The sequence below is a fragment of the Osmerus mordax genome, chromosome 15 (assembly GCF_038355195.1).
Source record: "Osmerus mordax isolate fOsmMor3 chromosome 15, fOsmMor3.pri, whole genome shotgun sequence".
Classification (NCBI taxonomy): domain Eukaryota; kingdom Metazoa; phylum Chordata; class Actinopteri; order Osmeriformes; family Osmeridae; genus Osmerus; species Osmerus mordax.
The window spans coordinates 2,183,683-2,189,530 of NC_090064.1; positions in this window are offsets into that span (position 1 = coordinate 2,183,683).

Consider the following 5,848-nt stretch of genomic DNA (forward strand, 5'->3'; position numbering starts at 1 on the left):
ATCCGCCGGTCAAAAACTGATACTTTGATTCAATCACAAGTTCATATGAAGACTCTTGAGAATGTTTAGTACACAAATCTGAGGAAAAGTTGACTGTAACATGAAAAGTCGATTTGTGGTGAATATTTGAAACATGCATGCTTGGCTAATTGCTAACGAAATTTTCAATGAAATGTCTCCCCTGTTCTTCAGCGCGTGCGTGCTCCACATTCTCACACACTCAGCCTTTCCCTTGACACACGCGCGGGCTTGGCGAGACGCATACACAACATTTCAGGCAATTGTGGGCTGACCAAGCCCCCACTCATTCCTTGGCTTGAAGTGAAGGCCCTTGTGGATCTTGATGGTAATGCATTTTAGAAAAAGTTCTCAAAATCCTGAAACATTGATAGTATAGGCCAGGAGTAACTACCACACCACAAATGACGCACCATTATCCATAGGTGGCGCTACGGCCAGGCCCCAATTGTCCATTTACAAAGTGATGCCATTTGCATCCCATTTGTCCCAAAATTCTGAAATTCATTAGATATGCCTTATTTCTCATGAGGAACAAAAAAGCCTCAATAACCTATAACGGCCGCCATATTGGATTTTTTTGTACAATAAAGATTTAGGAAACACGTGTTTTTGCTACTTCTCCTACAATTTTTGTCCAATCTTCCCCAGAATTGGCAGGTATCGTCAGAGCAACCCTCACTGAATTCTTCAACAGATTTTTGAATTTCAAAACCGTTTGTCCGGTACAGCCAATCAAAATCGTCAACAAAGCAACCAAACAGGAAGTTGGATCAAATCTCAGCAAATCTTTGAAATATCACCACCAAACTTGGTGTGTCACGTGAAAGACACTACATCATGTTCCCATGTGAGAAGGCAAATTAATATCTTCAAAAATGATTGAAATAAAGGAAATCTAATTTATTTCTAACACTAAAATAATGCTTTACACATCCGCCAGTCAAAAAACTCTGATTCAATCACAAGTTCATGAAGAGTCTTGAGAATGTTTAGTACACAAATCTCAGAAAAAGTTGACTGTAAGATGAAAAGCTTAATTTAGGTGAATATTTGAAAAATGCATGCTTGGCTAATTGTTAAGGAAATTTCCAATGAAATGTCTTCCCTGCTCCTCAGCGCGCGCGCTCCACATTCTCACACACTCAGCCTTTCCCTTGACACACGCGCAAGCTTGGCGAGACGCATACACAACATTTCAGGCAATTGTGGGCTGACCGAGCCCCCACTCATTGCTTGGTCTTTAGCAAAGGCTCATGTGGATCTTGATGGTATTGCATTTCCGATTTTGTATGCAATGGTAAAAAGTTCTTCAAATCCTGAGACATTGATAGTATAGGTTAACAGTAACTACCACACCACAAATGGCCCAACATCACCCATAGGTGACGCTACTGGCCACGCCCTGATGCACAAAATACAAGGCTTTCTGGAATGGGTAGGCTCACTAAGCCCCCTCCCTTCACTCCTTGGGTTGAAATAAAGGCCCTTGTGGATCTTGATGGTATTGCATTTCAGATTTGGTAGCCATTGGTAAGTCTGCAGCATGGATTTTTATATACAGTGACAATTTGTAAAGAATATACATTTTTCAATGGTTTGCAATGTTTGGAGGAATCTGCCATTGCTGCTTGCAGCTATATTTTCAATTTGTGATTAGTCTGTTTGACACCATTAACGTGTACTTTATCTGTTCCCAGGGGGAAGCGCCTTGAGAGTTGGCAAGACGCCTGTCGGTAGGGATGGGCAAACGATGCCTTGTGAAGCTTTGGTGGTTTCTTCCGGATTGTGCCGAACCAAAGAGCCGAACTATTGGCGCATTGAAATTGGAGAGCACAGTGATATCTAGTGGTCAGCTAAAATTATAGCAGCCGTTTAAACTAACTGAATGAGATGTACCAGTAGTTTCTGACGGTACTTCGCCTGTTAATTATTCAATGTTTTTCATTTTTGTAAGGCTACATGATGGTCTAATATTCGTGTTCATTCATTAAAACCATACATGTGTATTTGAGAACTGTGTAATTTTCATACAATGAATATGTTTTACTGTGATGTTCAACTAGTCTACACCACACTTTGTAATGTTCAGCAAACAGTATAAGGGCGGTAGAATGCTTAAGTGTATGGAAGTATTAAATGACCGCTGATACAGAGTAGTAGCCTACACGACCACTCTGCTTATATAGCTGTCTCTTTCCTTACATTTGTGATATGTATTGTGAATCAGGGGAATACTTGGGACAGTGGGGATGTGCTTGTGCAATATGAAAAGGCAGTGTACCATAACGGGGTTCGGGGGAATGTGTTTGTGCAACAGTCTTATTTGATAACATTTATAAGTTCTTATTCAGGAACAGGATTTGTTACTTGTTTGTTGTTGTTTAGAAGTGCGCCACAACTTTGAACCAGTTCGTGACGTCTGAAGCATTGAACGTCATCAATCACATGGCATCGTAATTTGACACAAGCTCCAAACCACTTTTTCGAAACTGCGTATTGGTTTTGCGACACAAGCATCGATGCGTCAGTGCCAGACGTCCCATCCTTACCTGTCGGCATACTTTACCCGTAGCTTTAACCTTGTCTATGCACACTAGGTAAGACCTGGGCAGACCACCGCCTGTATTTTTGGTTAGTGCGCCGATTGCCGTATCAGTTTAGCTTAGTTTGTGGAAGGCAGATAAGGTAGGATATAGGCAGTGTTGTGCACGTTCATACCTCTCATAGTAGTAGTAGTACGCTCTCAACGAAGGCAGTCGCATTTTCTTTCCCTCTCCTCCCCCTGACCTTCCCTGATTGCTTCCCTGCTTGGCTTCTATCGTATTGTCTAGTTATTCACGGAGAAATGCTCTGAAGTTGGATAGTTTTTGAAGATATTACTCAAAATCAAATACTACAAAAAGGAACAACCTGAGAGGACTGAAGCCCAAGGACAACAGAAGTATTTTGGGCTGCCCTCCAAGACTGACCACAGGCAAGCAAACTAAAGCTTGTTCCCTGTAGAACTATGGCTTGTAATGACTGCAAACAACTTACTCAGAGGATAGTCGAACTGGAGCTAAGAGTCAGAACCCTCTTAGATATCAGAGAGACTGAAGACTTCATAGATTCCATGCTACCTAGCCCGCAGGCTAAGCTACCTGCCAATGAGCCACCCTTGGAACCAGCTTTCTCTCCACCGGCCGTTGTACCGGATGAGTCATGGCCTGCTCTCGGCGCTAAACCAAAGAGGCCTAGCGCCGCTTCTACCTTCATCAGAGATGGGACTGTCACCAAGGATAAACAGCAAAAAAAGCGAGGCAGAAACTCTTCCCGCATCAACTCTCCTCCTGTCACACTCAGAAACAGTTTCGAACCACTGGGAACTTTCTCTCCCTTGTGTGTGGAATCCAAGGCGAAGAGGCACAGGAGTGCTAGCCACGCAGCTAACAAACATGAAGGGCCCAGATCGCCGACACACCATGATGGTAGCTACTACACACATGCAAATCCAACACATCATCGTCTGCTGCGACCGGGAGTCCCCCATTTCACTCCGGACCACTCGGGGCGCTGTTCGACCCCCTATCAAGCCTAATCAGACAACAATATCACAGGATTATCAAGATCCAAGGTATGCTAAGACTACCCACAGCCCATCAACACTTAGAGGAGCTAACACTGCTAGCACTATAGAATCTACTGCTAGCACTAACTCAGTGTCTAACCTTGGTCTAGCACAAGGTCCTATCATTGCTAACCCAAATAAGATAAGAACTGGCCCCGCAGCTACTGATAAGGCAAACGTTAGAAATGCAAACACAACACCACATATGGCCACTATCTTGATTGGAGATGCCATGACAGCACATGTTAAACTGGCAAAGACAGAAAATATTAGCAACACATCTGTCGAGGAACTGTCCTCAGAGGTACAAAAAATCCTCAACAATAAACCAAACAACCCTAAGATTATCATCCACACTGGCTCGTTTGATATCCTACACAAGAAAACTGGCACTGAGATACTTAAAAAACATTTCACCCAGCTACTAAACACACTTAACAGATATCAAGATATATTCATCAGTGGACCGATTGCATGCTTTCGCAGAGGAAAAGAAGGCTTCAGTCGACTACTATCTTTCAACACATGGTTGGCATCTGTCTGTCTGACACACAAACTGAGATTTATCGATGACTTCAATGTGTTCTGGAACTGTGCAGACCGTTTTCAAGCTGACGGACTCCACCCAAACCGTAGAGGATCTCGACTACTAACAGCAAACATCAATCACGTGCTCCTGACCACAAATCAAGCTTCTCTCCCTATCCCTGTTGTGTCTAAGCTGACTGACGCATCCCAAACAACCTCCCATGGAACAGAACAGAACATTCAAACAGCCTCCTGCAAGGACATGGGCCCTGCACAGATCTGCACCCCCCGGATGAATTCCCTTGTGATGGAACAGCTCAGTGACAGAGACTTTCCCAAAGAAAAGCTACGCTAAGACAGCCACCATGCTATTTCATTGGACATACCGGTCATCATCACAAACAGAAAATGGCATGGTAAAATGCATGGTTACAAACCTGAAACTAGTGTTAGAAGTCACAGAACTATCCATATTCTTCCAACAGATTTATCTACCCCTGTTTTATCTGTTAATACCCCACAGATAAAACTGGCCCTTCTAAATGTTAGATCACTAAATAACAAAACATTCCTAGTTAATGATCTGGTCAAAGAAAACAACTTAGACTGCATCTGTCTAACAGAAACCTGGCTAAACAATGACACGGCAACAGCAACTTTGATAGAAGCGTGTCCGCCTGATTACAGCTTTCACCAAGTTTCAAGGACATCAAAAAAAGGTGGCGGAGTCGCAGCTATTTTCTCCTCTAAACTGTTGTTCAAAATCACTGAGCTAGGTGAATTCACATCATATGAATATCTTGCTATAGAGCTCAAAACCGAATCAATACTTTTTGTTATTATATATCGGCCACCCAAGCACTCGCCAATATTCATACAAGAATTCTCTGAACTATTATCACTATGTGTCACTAGATATGACAAAGTAGTTTTAAACGGAGACTTAAATATCCAAGTAAATAAAAAAGCAGACCCAAGAACTATTGAGCTCTTACATCTCCTTGACAGTTTCAATCTAACTCAACACATAACAGCCCCAACACACCGGCACGGAAACACACTAGATCTAGTGATAACAACTGGACTAAATATCAATAATATTTCCATAACTGATCTACCCCTCTCAGACCATCATTATATACTTTTTAATGTGGAAATTATCCTAACAAAAAACAAAAAAGAATTCTTAGTCCATAGAAGATATTTAGACGATACAGCTATGATGACATTTTCTGAACAATTTGCTCTATATGAGCCGACTAACCATGATTGCTCTCTGAATGAAATGGTAGAGAACCTCAATGATGCACTATTATCTGTCTTAGACTCTGTTGCACCACTGAAAACCAAAAAGAAGTGCACAAGCAGAACCTCCCCATGGCTGAAAAATAAAAATTTTAGTGAAACGAAAAGAAAATGCCGTGCAGCAGAGAGAAAATGGAGGAAAACAAAGATCGCTATCCACTACAATATCTACAAAGATACACTAACCACCTATAACAAAACCATCCGTCTAGCAAGGAGAGAATATTTCTCCAACATTATTACAGAAAATGCCAGAAATTCCAGAGTTCTTTTCTCCACCATTGATCAGCTGCTAAACACTGTCCCTGCCCCACCTCCATCCTCAGCAGTTAAATGTGAAGAGCTTGCTTTGTTCTTCAAGAACAAAATAACTTTGATCAGAGCGAG